Source organism: Stenella coeruleoalba (assembly GCF_951394435.1).
Source record: "Stenella coeruleoalba genome assembly, chromosome: 9".
NCBI lineage: Eukaryota > Metazoa > Chordata > Mammalia > Artiodactyla > Delphinidae > Stenella > Stenella coeruleoalba.
The window spans coordinates 87,198,222-87,215,253 of record NC_137155.1 but is presented as its reverse complement, the minus strand read 5'-3'; the positions used below and the strand labels follow the sequence as shown (position 1 = coordinate 87,215,253).

Here is a 17,032-nt window from a genome sequence, read left to right as displayed (position 1 = left end):
TTACCTCTCAGGCTGAAACTTCTTCCCAGGGACTAAGTCAGAAAGCAAGGACTGATTTCTTTAAGCAGAAGCACAGCAAGAGTGCAGGCAGGCAGGCAGCCTAATACACACTGCTCTATTCAATAAAACTCCAGACCGCCCTTCCTTAGCCCCTCCCAGAAGTCCATGCTAAGTGAACACATATCCCCTATGTTTACAGTCGGCATCGGTGGTATGCATTGTCCTGTAGTTTTTCTAATAGGCAGCCAATGACGACACCCCAGCCGAGGTGGATGCAGCCTGCCTGTGGAGATGCCTGTCATTCCCTAGGCATGCTCAGGAAATCACTCATCAGAAAAACCAAGACCTAAAAAGCTCTGAAGCTGCGTGCTGGCTGCCAAAACCAGCCTGCTACATGCCCTTTTTTGGTTATCCTTAGCAGGGCCTCTGGAAGTGAATCCATTGTCAGGAACAATCATAAGAAATGTTAATCTTGGAGAAAGAGGCTGTCTTGTAGAACACAAATGGAACTTTAAAAAAGAAAGCACGGTCCATGAAACTTAACAGTCCGTAAGTTTACTGGGGTGGAGGTGGGGAAGGCTTTTTAATTGAGGGATCCTTGATAGCGTATTTCTTTTAAAAGTAGTTGTACACACAAAATGAAGTTAAATTGTGTATGTAATTGTAAAGCCTGAAATGGCTAGGACTCAGGTCTGATGTACAGGCTAGATTTCAACCTGAAAGAGGCACAGCCTCCTAAAATATGTCTACGTGTGTTATAAAAACAACTAATAAAAAAAAACTTAGGTCTTTTTTAGTAGGTAATGTTTGCCAGAACAAGTGTGCTGCCAGAAACTCAGCTAGGCAGGATCCTATGGGCTTGGCTATCCTCACTGGTTTTCCAAATCACCTTTCTCTCTCCCTCCCCCTCCTCTTTGTTTATTCAGATTTGGCAACAGAGAGATATTGCTAGAAACTAAACGCAACAGAGGGGGTATGAAGGAACCCAGCACCTGCTTTGGAGCTGGTGTAGACGGATGCATATGCCCACAGAGATGACACTGATGCTATAGTGACTTCTTGAAAGGACTCCAACCAACTCTTCCTTGGGTGGGATGTGTGCTATGAGAGGGTCAGAATTAGGAGATGCTGAATTGCAATGAAATTAACTAGCCCGTGTGTATATATACTCTGGGGTCTTATACTTCTCAATATAGAATTCACTCAATTAGTCGATCAGTGCTTAATTCAACAGCAAGAGACTATGAGCACTTCCTGTTTGTCAGGCCTGGGTCTAGGTGCTCTAGGTGCTCTACTTCATTCACTATTGCTCTGTGTTTGGAGACTGTTTCATCACTGGCTAAGAGGAGTTAAAATAATTTCCCTGGCTAATTACAAGTCCAGAAGCATGGTCTTCAAAAATCTTAGGTTTTGCCGTATAAGCCTTTCCCTATTTATGAAGATCCAAATTAGAAATGATCTCTACTTAGGAAAAAGTCCCTGCCCTTTGTGCCTCACTCAGAAGGCTTGGGAAGTGATTGATCCCTATGGTGGCTTCCTTCCTCAGCCCTGAAGCACTAACAAGTTACCCAGAGACATCTATATCAACCCACACTCATCTTTTTGGGGGAAAGGCTACTCTGTCCCCTCTTCCCAACTGCTACTGCAGCACAGACTAAAAAAAACTACAGCAAAGGCTGCCAGGCAGAGGGAGAGGTGAGCTTCAGGCATCCCAAGTTAAAACTCAGAATGCACTTTCCCAGGGAAGCAGAATAAATAATGGCTTGTGGGTATAGAACAGTCAATGCTACATTTCAAGTACGCTGTGGTTCAACCAGGCATGTGTGGAACACCACTGTTTATAAAATTGTTCCTATGGGAAAATGTTTTCTGATCCCAAATAAATGATTTGGAAATAAACTTCGGGAACACAACCCATTTGGGCTGCTGGGGACAGGTTGTAAGGATAGAATAACACTTCGCAGTCTGGTAAACTGCTGAGCTTGAAGACATTGTAGGGCAGACATCAGTGAGTTCTGAAAACAACTCAGCTGGTGAAATCTGTGTGAAGATATGACCTGTGTCCAGAGATGTTTGGCGCCTGTGATCTCTAGGCAGTATGGACCGTAACTCAAAGAGGCCTGTTTTAATGTGCTGCTTTCCATGGCCACTGCTGATTACATCCTAAGCAGCATTCTCCCTGCTTGTTTGAGTAATACCCTTTGGTTGAGCAGCATCAGGGCATAATTTGCCATTGATGAATAAAATAAGTACCAGCTTTCCAGAGGAAAGAAAAGTTGTGCTATGAATGGGGAAAATATTATCAGCAGGAAACATGGAAAGGACATGCATTTTGCATGGTTTTTAGGAGATAAATGGCTAAATATTTTTGGATTATGTCTTTAGAAAAGAGACATATGTTTCCCTAGATAAATTCTGAATACGGGGTTTTGTGGATGAGCAATCATTCAGCCTATTTTGTGTATTTGAAAATAGACTTATTGTACAGGAACTCTATAGTTGGAAGAATAATTTAACAAACTGCATGTAATATACACCATGATACAGAAAAATTCTTTTTTTTTTTTAACTTTTACTTTTTTAAAAATAAGCAGGAATAAAAAAGAAATGAAAGGGAATAAAAAGAGAGAAAAGAGATATATGTTGCCAATCTCTGCCATGGGAAACTTTACTCGAATAGTATTCACTTTTTCCAGAAAGTCATTTGTAAATGACACTAAAAACATAGGATTTATATAGGAAATTTCTGTGGAATTTATTTCCCACTTGGATCATCCCAGATAAAGAACAGCTTGCCTAGCGTAGGATATATCTACCTGATCAAACCATAACAAATCTAAAAAGACATTTGGAAACATCTGGATGATTCACTGTATTTTTTCAGTTCCAACTGAGTATTTGCGATCATGTAGATCAGTAGTAAGCAGTTTTATTTTGCTAGTGTGTCAATTTGGGAAAGTAAAAGCAGGCCATACTTTTTTCATTCAAAATTAAAATCACTTCATTGAGTTCCATGGAAAATATACATTCTTCCAGCTTAAAATATCTACTTTATTGAATTGAATAGATATTTCAAACATTTTAAAAGACAGTGGAACATCGCCCCCACCACCAACCCACACAACCTTCTGTTCCTCAAATGAAGTAAGTCCAGAGACTCAAGTTTATAAAACACTCAGATCAGACTGGTAGACTGTTGATACCAAAATTGGACAACAAAAACAGTAAAAAAAAGAAAAGAAAAGAAAATTAGACTAAGTGTACTTACAAACGTAGACGAAAAAATGAGCATATTGAATCTAACTGTGCAAAGAAAAAGAAGACAAGCCAATGCTGTGATGGTCAAAATCTGAAAATCTATTGACATATTATACACTACTAGCAGTTTAAAAGTTTTAAAAAAAATAGAAAAAAGAAAAGAAAAAGATCATCTCAACAGATGAAAAATAATACTTGGTAAAATTAGTAATCACTTATAGAAAAAAAAGCTCTTAAAAAACTAGCAATAGAATCTTTATAAACATAATGAGAGACATTTACCAGAAATATAGAGCAAACATCACGCTTAATGATGATATTAAAAGTATTCCCGGTACAATCAATGAAAAGACAAGAAGGAATATTATCTCTTTTACAATTAAAAAATGGGCTGGAAGTCCTAACCAAGACAAAGAAATAGAAAAAAAGGAAATAGGAGCTATTGGAATTAGAAAGAAAAACAAATGTCTTTATTTTCTATGACATGATTATCTACGTAGATATTTCAAGAGAATCATCAAATATATTAGAACTAATAAAAGAATTTCACAAGATAATTGGAATCAAGTTCAGTATGCAAAAATCCAGAGTTCCTGTAACCAGCCATCTTTCATTTTAAAATATAGTGGGAAAATATGCTATTCATATTACTAACAAAAGTGTGCACTAGCTGGGAATAAATGTAACAAAACACGTGCAAGAAAATTACAAAATTTTTATTTCCTGGATTTAAGGACATAAAAGGCCCGCCTAAATGGTGAAATATATCACTTTTATAAATGGCAAACCTAAAAACTATAAAGATGTAAACTCTCCTCAAATTAACCTATGAATTTATTATTCCAGCAAAAATCCCTAAATGATATATTTTGTAGAACTTGACAAAACAATCCTAAAAGTCATATGGAAAAGTAAAGGTCTAAAAAAAAGGACTAATATATTTATTGGGCAATTCTAATTAACATAAGACAAATAGACCAATAGAATAAAGTAGAAAGCCTAAAAACAGTCCCAAGCATTTACGGAAACTTTTAAAAATAACAGTGAAGGCATCACAGATCAGGGGGAAAATGGTGGACTGTTCTATCCATGGTAAGATTACAACTGATTATGTGAAAATAATAAAATTAGATTCAGAATTCCCACCCACACCCAAAGAAACTAGACTATGTGAAAAACGAAACTTGAAAATGATTAGGAAAAATTGTAGGAGAGTACTTTTAAGATAGAGTATGGCAGGATTCTTAAATCATAAAAAACAAAATGTACAAACGAAAAGACTGAAAAATTTTGAGGATACCGTTAAACTCCTCAGATCAAATGCACAACCTTCATTTACTTCTGCCTCCTTCCCAAACCTCATCAAAATAATAATAAAGAAAGAAAAAGTCATAAATAAATCCTACAGGGCAAAGAGTGCTGGAAAGGAATCAACATAATCCGATGTCAGCCAAATTCTGAAATACGGAAAATGGATGCATGGTTGATAATTGACTTACCAGAGATGAGAAACTGAACTCTGGCCCTGGAGAGCGGAAGGCCGATGGACAAGAAAGAAGCCGATTCAAGCCTCAAAACCAGGAAAAACTCAGGATTTGGAAGCTCTGGGAAACTCTGAGGGTGAGGGATGGAGCAGAAAACAGGTTTGGTTGAAAATCTGTGTAAGGAACAGTTAGAAACCCAGATACTCCTCTCCCCACCCCACCAGCCAGATGCACACCCCTCCCTGAACCAGACAGAAACTGGAAGTTTATTTTCTGAAGAGAAAGGCTGGCCTCAGAATGTCAGGCAAAGCAGTGGACAGAAAAGATGCCATGTGCTGAAAACAGACTTTGAAATGAACGTCTGCTCAAGGAACACTAAGCCCCGACCCCTCACTCTGCGGGGCTCCAGGACTCTCACAGTCAGGTTTGTACTCCACAGAAAGGAAACTGGGGGATTCCACTCCAGGGAAACTGGCATGCTCACGGAAAAAAATCTAAAGGCACAACATCTGAGGAACTCCGGAAATGTCTGTCTTAACACCCAAGGCCCTTTTGTGAACTTTGCACAGGAACTTTCAACTGGCTGTTTAGCATCTCACTCTTAAATACGAACATCAAGTTAAGGAAAGGCTCTGAAAGAGAGATTAGGACAACAGAAAAAAGAAACTCAGAGGAAAAAGAGGCAGGGTGAGAAACGGAGAAAAAGCTTCAAGAAGACTATAATTACCATATAACTTCAAGAAAACTATAATTACCATTCTCAGAGAGATAAGAGAAGATGCTGTAGCCACGAAACAAGAGAAATGGGCTGTAAAAAGGTATTTGCAGGGAACAGGAAAGAACTGTTGTAAATGAAAAATACTATGACAGAAATTTATAAAAATTCAATTCAAGAAATGGAGGATAAAGTTTAGAATAATCGTGCAGAAAAGTAGAAGAAAAAGACAAGATGGAAAAAAGGAGAGAAAAGATAAGAACGTTAGAGAATCAATCAAATATCCAACATCTGAGTGTTGCAGAAAATTGTAGGAATGACACTATGAAAGAAATAATACGTTAAAATTTCCTCAAACTGAAGGGCAAAAGTTTCCAGATTCAAAGGGCCCACTGGGCATCCAGTACAATGAATGAAAACATATCTCATTCTGAAGTTAGTACGTTCTTGAGATTATATGCTTCAAAGGGGGAAAAACGTTGGGGTCGAAACTAGAAACCAAGAAGCTTCGAAGACAAGGATCAGAAAATACAGGATGCAAACCCATGACACAGGGGAAAGTGGTCCCATGATGATGGTGAAAGAAAATTCCAGGACAATAGCTGGTCAAGAAAACAATCAGTAGAGGTTGGAGCAGAGGACTCCAGGAAGGATATTTTAAGAAAAAGACAAGTAGATAGGTTACCTGACATATTCTTGGGGAAAGCATTTATGATAGGTACATAGGAAATAAGTAAATATAAGAGTGAGGTCATTATAATTTCAGGAAAAATAAAATATTTGTATGAGAAAGGAAAAGTGGTTATTGTATACTATATAGTTCAACTGTGAGAAAAAAATTACACAGTCATAATTATGTAAACACTGCATATTGATTTCACCAAAACAATGATGATGTAATTAGTTTCAGAGGAGAATAAGCAAGAACATGTTAGTAGGATGGATGATGGTAGATAAGAGAGCTAAATCTTCATTTTGTTTAGCAGAAAATCAATAATAAATGTCTACTATTGAAATTTTAATAGTAGAATTAGTATATTGTTAGGAATATGAAAGTAAATACCAACTCCCCCCCACAATAGTTCATTCATTCACTGAACAAATAGTTACTGAGTGTCACCCACATGTCAGGGCATGTTCTAGGCATTCATTGTGAACAAAATACATTTTGATAAAGGGAGACAGATAAACGCATTAGCTAATACATAAATATGTAATATCAGGAGGTGGAAAGTGCTGTACAGGAAAAATAAAGTGTAGAGGAAGAGAGGAAATCAGGAAGTCCTCTTTGAAGAAGTTTTTCAATAGAGAGGTGAATAAAATGAAGGAGCAAGCAGTGAGAATATATGAAGGAAGGGCATGCCCAACTGCAAGCATAGCAGCGGCGTACTAAAGAAATAAGAAAGATTTCAGAGTAAATGGGGAGAAGTGACCACCAATGGCAGGTCAGATCATCCAGAGCCTCATAGCCACGGTAAGGACTTTGGGTTTTGCTCTAAGTCAGATGGAAAGTCATTGGAAGATGTTGAGCAGACAGAAAAAAGTCACTCTGGCTGCCCTGTGCAGACTAGGCAGAGAGACTGCAAGGGCAGAAGCAAGAGGGAGTTGTTGCCTTCTCATAGGCAAGAGGTGCTTCCTTGGACTAGGGGAGTTGTGGTTGGGGGACTGAGAAAGCACTGAACTTTGGACACATCAGGACTCACGGATGGTTTGGATGAGGGATGTGAGAAAAAGAGAGAAATCAAGGATATCTCCTTTCATGGTCTGAATAACTGAGTGGTAGTGCTGTTTAATGAAATGGGGACCACTGAGGGAGTTATAAATTTCAAGGAGGGGTGGGAATCACACTAGACATATGTTAGGCATATTAAGATGAACAGAGGCTTCCAAGTGGAAGTACAGATAGGTCATGGGATGTACAAATCTGGTGTTTAAGGGAGAGGATGAGGCTTGATATATACCCATGAGATCCATCCGTTTATAAATAGTATTTTTAAACCAGGAATAAGTTACCTGAAAAAATGAAGCAAACAGTGAAAAGAAGAGGTGTGGAAACTGACACCCCATTTAAAGCCCAGAAAAGGAGACTGAGAAGGAGTCATTGAGAGTCATTGCTTAGTGGGAGGATCAGTTAGTTGCAGGAGTGCGTGAGGTGGATGATGACTGCTTTTTGTTAAAAGCCACGTGTATTATTTGACTTCAAAAATAATGTAGTTTGTAATAGATTGGATTGTTGTAGCCAAGTATTCACTTCCTCTTTGACTGGGATTAAATACTCATGTCCTTTGCCTTGTGTTGTTGCAGTGCTCTCAGTAGGAGGACTTGACCTGGGATTTGCTGTGAACCATGGGATATGGCTGAAAGTGATGATGGGTCCATCCCAAGTGGAGGCTTTAAGAGGCATCACATTTGGTTTTACCCTGGAGTGTCTGCCCTTTGCCATGATAACAACAGGTCCCATGGAATGGGTTGAATGGTGTCCACCCTCCTCCCAAAGATACGTTCATCCAGAACCTGGAAATGTCACCTTATTTGGAAATGGGATCTTTGCAGATGCAGTTAAGTTAAGAATCTCTTGATGAAATCATACTGGATTATCTAGGTGGGCCTTAAATCCAATGGCAAGTGCCCTTATAAGAAAAAGGCAGAGGAAGACTTGAGATGTACAAGTGACAAGAGAAAAGGGGCTGTGAAAGCAGAGGCAGAGACTGGAGTGATCCTTGTACGAGCCAAGGAATGCTAAGGATTGCCAGTGACCACCAGGAGCTAGGAGAGAGGCATGGAACAGAGTCTCCCTCAGCACCTCCAGAAAAAGCCAACAATCCTGTCAACACCTTGATTTTGGACTCCTGGCCTCCACAACTGTGAAAGAATAAATTTCTGTTGTTTTAAGCCACCCAGTTTGTGGTAATTTGTTACAGCAGCGTAGGAATCCAATACAGCCCAGATCGAGGCGGCTCTTTAGCTTGAGTCCCAGAAGAGGAGACACAAAGGGCTATGTTGGGCCAAGTGAGCCCAGCCAGGACCAGCAGAGTTGCTACTGACTAAGGAGTAAGAAATAAATGTTTGTTATAAGCCACTGAGATTTTGGAGCTTTCTTTTTTTTTTACCAAGAAAAAGCCAAGTAATATTTCTATAGAGTAAGAATTAAACTAAAGAAATTTAAACTAAGGAAAATTTGGTTACTTCAAGATGTAAAAATTTCTGTTCAACAAAAGCCACCATATACAAAGACAAGCCAAGAGAAGATGGGCAATGTATAAAACGAAGGATTAGAATCTAGAATATCAAAGAATGCCTGAAAATCAATGGAGGTGGGTGTGAAAGGGAGAGAGAGACAGAAAGAAACACACACACACACACACACACACACACACACAGAGAAAACCAGTGAAAAATGAGACTAGGATATAACAATCCACAGAAGAAAAAATGCAAAGGCCAAAAACCGTGAAACAACGCTCAAACTCATTAGTAACCAGGAAAATGAAAATGAAAACTTTGACACCAGTTTACAGCCGGCAAACTGGTAATGAAAAAGACATTTAACTTTGAAAAACTAAATGTTGTTGATAATGTGTATACATTTGGATAAGAAGGTAAATTGGTACATCCACTTTGCAGAGTGATTTGGCAATATCTAGTGATGTTTAGCATATGCATTCCCTGCCTAGCAATGCCATTTTTAGGTATATCCTCTTGGGAAGCTTTCGTATTATTTAGCAAGGAGACACATAAAAGGCAGCTCTTTATACAGTATTGTCTGTAATGGTAATATCATTGGCAAAAATCCCAGCAGCAATTAGTGGGGGAGAGGCTATATAAACTATAGTGTAGAGTGGAATACTACATAGCAGCTAAAATGAATGAACTAGGTGTATTTGATCTCAAAAACAAATTGTATGAAAAAAAAAGCAAGTTGCAGTTGGAATGATTCTATTCGTATGAATCATATATGAATACATGTAATGGTAGACTAGAACCACACCAAATTCAACACAGTGGTTGCCCATAAGAAGGGAGAGAAAATGGTACTAGCCACAAAATAAAGAATTTGAAATTTATTGACAATATAAGAAGACAATAAAAGAAGATCTGAAGCAATTATGACAAAATGATTACATTTGTTAATTCTGCAAAGCATGTACACAGGTTTTGTACTATCCTTAAACTTTTTTTTTTAAGAAACTGCTGTACAGATGAGAACTCTCTCCCCAGGGCACTAGTATCTGGTCACCTATGGGACACTGGGAAAGGTTACTGCCCCTCTTTGTCCTCAGACCAGTGGTGCCCTTCACCAGGGTCAGCCTGACTAGCAGGGAGAGGGGACCTGCCCTGAATGCGAAGTCCTCAACTTAGTCACACATTTGTATTAAGGCTTTAACACTATAGAAGCAATAGTTACCCTTAAAGGGCTAACACCTTAAGCCATAGCCTGCCTTAGTGCCCTAATGCCAATTTTTTTATGAATAGGGTGTGGCTGAAGTGAGAGCCTGCAGGGCTGGGGCAAAGAAGAAAGAGGCGCTGGTCTCTCAGGGCACCAGGTGGAAGAAAAGGGGCATGGTTGTCTGGGATAAGGGTGAGGACCTGACAAAATGGAAAGAGTGTGTGATCAGAGAAGATCCAGTGTGGACGGAAGAAGGACCATCTGAGACAAATGTCATCTTTCCCTACTTCTACCCAACAGGACTGGACAATTCCCTCAGTCTCCCACAAGAAATCTCTTGTCTCCCTATTTCTTGAGTTAGGGAGGATAACTGATGGCTCTCTGGTTTCCACTCTTCCCTCAGTCATTTCTATTGGATTTGCTCTACCCTCAAAGAAAGCAAAAAGGTTACATTCAAGAGAAATTCCTCCTGTCACTCAGAGCTGCAACTGGATTCTTCTCAGATAGTTCTTCATTCATTCAACCAACTCCTGCACACCTATTACCTGCAAGGCTTAGTGTTATGCTCTGTGCCTTCTATAGTCTTGTAAAAACCCTGCACCTGCATTTAAAGAACCACCGTTCTGATGGGGAAGCTCAAAGTACACGAGATGGACTCCCAGATGGCAAGTTCAAGAGAGACCCCCTTGCTCCACATGTGTTTATTCAGCTGTATGTGTTTCCTCTTCCTGTCCCAGGCTTACCGAAGACTGTCTGAAATCCAACCAACACTGTGTGGTGAGACCTGGTGTCCCCTTTTAACCAGAAAACATGTCTTCTCTCATATCAGGAAAAAAATAAAAGCCAATCTCATAACTGGCTTTGCATTGCAGACATACTTGTGAGGGGTGCAAATAAGAAAATATTTAAAATATTTGATCTATTTTGGGTGAGGTTTTGTAGCTTTGGCCTGACAGAATGTCATCTGAGAGGCAGTGATTTCTCTTGGGGGGCAGACTATTTTTAAGATCCAAAAAAAAGAGAAAACATATTTTCAAAGAGATAGTTGAGTCTGGTACTACATGGGGAAAGATGGCTGTTTGGAACAAGCAAACAAGCTATGTAACTTAGATGCATCTAATCACTGATCAAGCTCTGCTGGGGTTTAATCTCATTGTACCACCGAGAGAGGTGTGTGAGACCTGAGATGTCTTTGCAGCCTCACACGCCTCCTTCACACAGGTTGTCCAGCCGCACCTCACCTCATGCTCTCTCGTGCTCTCCTCTTTCTCCACTGGTCAGTGCCCTCTGTCTAAAAACATGTCCAAGGCTTGGGGGAAAATCACCTTTGGGTCTTGTTTCTTTTAGCTTCACTCCTGCCTTTTCTTTTGATGTCAAATTTCTCCAAATAATTAATTTATGATGCAGTTTCCCTCCGCCCCGACTCTTCTTCCATGACTTCCCTTCTTCTTGGCCCCTGGACATTTTGACTTCAGCCCCCCCTCTTCTGAGCAGTCCTGTCTGTGATCTCTAAGGAGCTGAATCCTGCGCAGCCCACCCCTCAGCCCCCGAGCCCTCTTGGCTGTCTCTGATAGCCCCTGCCACTGGTGTCCTGACTGGTGTCTTACCTCTCCAGCCTCTCTGATTTTCCCACTTGGTCTTTCTTTTCCTACAGTGCGGACATACCCCGGCCTGATCTCTCTCTTAGAGAATAATAATATCTACTTCACAGGGCAGATGTAAGAATTAAATGAGATAAAATGTTTATGAAGTTGCTTTGTGAACTAAACGCTCATTTATTTATTCATGAAGTACCTTCCCCATACTGAAACTTTTCTCAGTCCTGTATAAGGCACTGTACGGCCTCTTCCCGTAAAGGGGTTTGCCTTTTGCTGGCAGACACACGTTCTCAAAGAAACAAAGTAAAGTGGGCAGGTATTGTCAAAAAAATTCGGTACGGTGAGGGTCACACTGAGCTACCAGAGAGGGAGAGGTCATTTTTATCTTAGTGATTTTTTTTTTTTTAAATCTCACTTGTTCTCATGTTTTCAACAATTACCTCTTCTGATATGAAAAATAAAAATACATATTTAGCCCTGACCTTTCATCATGAATTTCCTTGCTCAGAAATCTTCAATATCATCTTACCACTAAAAGGAAAAAGTCAAAACTTGGCTTGGCATTTTACAGTGATCCATAATCACCCTCTTCTTGCCTCTCTGCTGATTCTGACACAAACCACGCCCCCTCCCAGGCTGACCTGCACCTCCTGTCTCAAGGACTTCAGTCATCTTGCTTCTCCCCCTTCACACTTACCTGAGCCCCAGACCCACCGGAAAGCCATCCCTAAAATCTCAGCCCTCAGTCAACAGCCCTCCTTAAATGAACTACAGAACCTGCTGTCAGACCCACTCATTTTCTGTTTATCCATTACTGACTTATTTGATTTGATTCGGATTTTTACATCCTATATTAATTAGTCAATGACTGGTTAATCAATTAGTTATTTAATTAATAATTAATTAATAATGAACAAATATTTCTAGAGTGCCTGCTATGCCTTGTCAACTCTGTTAGGTCCTAGTGATGTAGTGGTGACCAAGGCACAGAACCTTTAAAAACAGGGGCCATACATAAAATTATGGGCCATATATTATGCTCATTTTTATCCCCCTCCCATGCTGACTTCGGGGGCCAGAATTTGGAATTACAAGCAAACCAAACAGTAAGATATCTTGACAAAAACTATTTATGTTCAACTGCATACAAACTCAGGATCAAAACTGAGAATTCGGGCTTCCCTGATGGCGCAGTGGTTGAGAGTCCGTCTGCGGATGCAGGGCACACGGGTTCGTGCCCCGATCCGGGATGATCCTACATGCCGCAGAGCGTCTGGGCCTGTGAGCCACGGCCGCTGAGCTTGCGCGTCCGGAGCCTGCGCTCCGCAATGGGAGAGGCCACAACAGTGAGAGGCCCGCGTACCGCAAAAACAAACAAACAAAAAAACTGAGAATTCAAGTCAGTGCTTGGGGCGCGGTGAGTATGACTGGGTCCAGGCCAGGAACCCTGGAGTCTTGTTGGGGCAATCCTGATTAAGAGCAAGTGGCTGGGGGAGGGGAACTCCCACAGGTACATGAATACCAGGCATACCTCAAACAGAACTATCCATGTACAGAATTTTGGGGACACTTGGTTCTCATGGTTCTTCTGGAAGGCAGGGAAGTAATAGTCATAATAAAAATTACAGACAAATGCATATGACTGGAGTTGATTTAGAAACTAGAGTACCAACTTACGATCTTCAAGTTAAAATATATCCTGAGACAGAAAACTGAGGTGGCCATTTGAACCAAGGCTCCTTTCCAATGGGCAGCTCACCTCAGGACACAGAAGGGAGGTATTAGGGAAAGTTTTGACCCAAAGCCCAGAGGCTGGCCAATTTGGAGGGATGATCTCACTTCATCTCTGCTGGCTGATAAATATTACTAAAGAGGAATATTTCTGTCTGAAGAATAAGACCCCATTGCTGGGAGAACTTCTCCTGAAACGGTACTGGAGGAATACTGGCATATTCTTCTTTCCAAAGCTCTAAAACACCAGGCTTCTCTTTGCCTGTCCTACCATCTACATTGCATTCTTTCAACTTATAGATCTCTAGTTTATGTATTATTTTTAATTGACTATCTCCTCATATTCTATAGGAATCTATGTTCTTAGAAATTATCTCCAGAAAAGGACCACCTCTATATCTGTTAATCACTCTGTTGAATGGATAATTTCTGGAAAGTTTTCATTTAAATTGATTATTCACAGTCTGTCTCCTTCTCTTTCTCTTCCTCTGTCTCTCTCTCTCTATATACATATATATTTATACACACATACACAAGCAAGTACTCATCTCTGTATCCCAGTACATAGTATAATACCTAACACAAAATGTTATGGAATGAATGAATGAATTTTAGAGAATTCAACTTCCTATTATCATTCCCAAGTTTTGGGATGCTTCTTACTTTGGAAACCGTTAGCTAGGAGAGATTTCAGCAACTCTCCCAAGCCAGCACTCTAACACTCTTCCTTTCCCTTGAAGAAAAGCCACGTTAGGGATTGGTCAAGTTCAAGGAGACTGATTGGGCTAATTTTCTAGGCACTAGGAGCTAAAGCCTTAGAGCATATCTATTTGGGGTCAGATGCTCCGGCTTTCCCAGACCAGAATATTAAGGAGAGCTGGGGCTGTCCTCAGGAGAACACCCAGCCATTCATCACCTCTACTCCCTCTTTACATATCTTCCTCTCCATTTTTCTGGCTGGTGGGCTTCGGGCTAGCCTTTTTTCCTCAATGGAGTGATAAAATACAAGATTCAATTGTAGATTCAATTGTAATCCAGCCAATCTCACTTGGCAGTTATCCTGAATTTGGGGCCAGGTCTCCAGCTAATAGGTGAAATGATACTTCACCCGACCCTGGATTCTGTACATCATTTCCTTTGAGAAACTCAGAGATGGCTGCCTGATGGTGGGGGTCCAGTTTGGGTGTTCCCAGCCACCTGCAAAATACCATCCCTTTAAGATAGTGTATAAGCTGCAAAGACCTGGTTGCAAATACTTCAAAAGTAATAATAAACCAAAGATACAAATAATGGTAACTACTGTATCTATCTATCTATAAACATATATTATGTATTAATTTATTTACACATAAATAATGTATTAATTTATTTACATATAATGTATGTACTAATTTAATACAATATTATATTACTCAATTCAATACATCTATTATGTATTAATATATTTAATGCTTGAATATTATAATTAAAGACATTTTAATACATTAAATATATTAATTTATAAAACAAATTATTTATTATTCCGTATTAATTTATTTAGCACTTTTATTCCAAATAACCATTCCACCCATGTTATCATCACTTTTATACATCCCCACAAAGCTAATTGGCAAATGTTACATTTACTTATGGGAAGCAAAGACAGGTGAAGAACCTGCCCTCAGAACACAGAAAGAGTACGAATCACAAATCAAGCCATCTTAATAAGGCATTTAAGCTGAGTTTTAGTTTTCTCATTTGTAAAATAGCTGCCTTGAAGAGTTGATATGAAGATCAAATAGATTAATAAATGTGAACGTGCTTTATAAACTGTTAAAAAAGTACTTAGCTAGGAGTGATTATCACTATCAGCACAAAACTGAGATTAAAACCCAAGTGGCCTCCTGGCTGTCAGTTTTATTTTTTTTTAACTTTGAGTTAATCTACTGCAAATTTTCTTCCTATGAGATCTTGACTCGTGATAGACTATGGAACAGTGATTTTAGCAGCCGCAGAACTTTTTCTGATACTTGTCATTCCAAAGAAATTGGTGAAATTCCACTGTGTGCAGAGAGAAAAACACTAAAGTTTTTCTTAAATGTCGGAATAAGATATCTTTTGGAAAACTGGGTTGGGGAGAGGGGTGGGGGTGAGGAGAAGCAAAAATAAAAGTTGGTGTTGTTCTCACAACATCCTATCATTTCACTTCTCCCCACTGAAGGCAACCATCCTCTTCTGTTAATTGTGCATTTTTTGTATTACATGCCTTCTTCCAAAGTTTATAAGTATCATTTTGTGTGCATGTACTTCCAGCCACATGGGGATATGCCTAGTCCAGTGTCCCATGGGCATTTTTAAACAGTCCTTGATTTGGGGAATTTCTATTAACATCAGTTTCATCTGTGTGAAAGGCCCTCAGCCTGGAAGAGAAGGGACTAGAAGAGGGTGCTGAGCTGAGTGACAGATAGCTGACTGTCTTGTGGGTTATTTTAAGCATATATTTCCAGGAAGAGAATGCCAAGCTCTATGTGAACTCGATTTTCTCACATGTCAACATGAGAATAGCAATAAAGGCAGAATCCTTCCCAGCATCCCTTTGAGAAATAATAAATAAATGTGATAAGAAACTGTTTCACAAAATAAAACAGACTTTGAAGTAAAAAGGCAGCCAGCCAGAATTCCACACGTAGCTGGAAACTGTTCCACATTTTAACCATTCCTGTCAGTCTAATGGGTGGCAATCAGCAACCTTTCCACCCTCACATTCTTACAACTGCACATACACATACACACACGCACACACACTCAATAGGTGCTATGGATATTTTAAAGAAAGGAGAGCTAACTTCATGTGTTTATAAATATATTTGGACTCTTATCCCAAATGATCAGTTCATTTAAAGTTTAAATTTATGTTAATTTTCATTTATATATATTCATTTATATATATTTTTATATATATATATATAAAATCAAGTCACGTCAATACAGCAGTCATCCTAGTTCTAAAATGATCTGGTTAGACTAGAAGATCTCAAGGCATTTTCAGTTCTAAGAATCTATGAATCCAGGATTTTTGACTTTGACCTTGCATTATCTTACACATGCTTTAAGAAAGAACAGAGTTGCACATGACAGTCTGAATAAGCCAGTATCACTCAAACACAACAGCATATGCAATAGCCCATAGGGCAGTTTCTGGTTGGGTAAATGTAGGCTATGCTTGCACACTGAACAGAATCTCTGTGCCACAAATTTGACTCCAGAAGCGAACTTTCCATTGTCATCGAGCAGATGATCATGCATTGCCAACAGTCCTAAGCCTTGTGTGAGTGAGCAGGCTATCATCCTATATGGCCTTTCTAAAAGAGCTTTAACTATACTCCATATTGTAAAAGTAGTTACAAAGGAGACTATTTGAACCCTTTTAAGAAAAGTCCTGATAAGAACTCAGATCTGGAAACTGCTAGAAGATTCTAGGCTAATTTAATGAATAATGTTTGCAGTATGTGGGAGCAGGTCTTCCAGGGCCACAGAGCTGCAGAGTCTAGGCATCTACAAATCAGTATATAGCAGATAGCAAGGTAGTCAGAGCCAAGCAGCTCTTTCTAATTAGAAAACTATAAGAGAATGGGGGTTGGGGTGGAAGGAGGACAGTACTGTGTACTGCACAACTCCAGAGGGAGCCATCCCCACTCTATTTCATGTAGATAGTGCTATCTGGAGAGAAGGGAGAATAAGTACAGTTTTCATTCCATTGGTCCATATGGAAAGCAAATACGGCCAATAAGATTTATACTTCAGGTTGTTTATTCTTTTAACAAATAACCAAATAACTAAGTCTTGGATTTAAATAAATCCCAAAGAAAAGAATTGAATT

General features: G+C 39.4%; 1 protein-coding gene across 11 annotated transcripts in view; it reads right to left on the bottom strand.

Annotated features, from left to right (window-relative positions):
- CALD1 (caldesmon 1) overlaps positions 1 to 17,032 on the bottom strand; it is a 215,930-nt gene that overhangs the window by 178,852 nt on the left and 20,046 nt on the right. For 3 of the 11 annotated variants that reach the window (XM_079931314.1, XM_079931315.1, XM_079931313.1), the window contains exon 3: positions 4,758 to 4,872. The exons of 1 other annotated variant lie outside the window; for it this stretch is intronic. The gene's annotated coding sequence lies outside the window, so the exon portion shown is untranslated. Of the gene's footprint in view, positions 1 to 4; positions 112 to 4,757; positions 5,088 to 17,032 lie in introns of those variants that run through there. 7 more of the 11 variants (XM_079931309.1, XM_079931307.1, XM_079931308.1 and 4 more) reach the window with 4 other exon arrangements.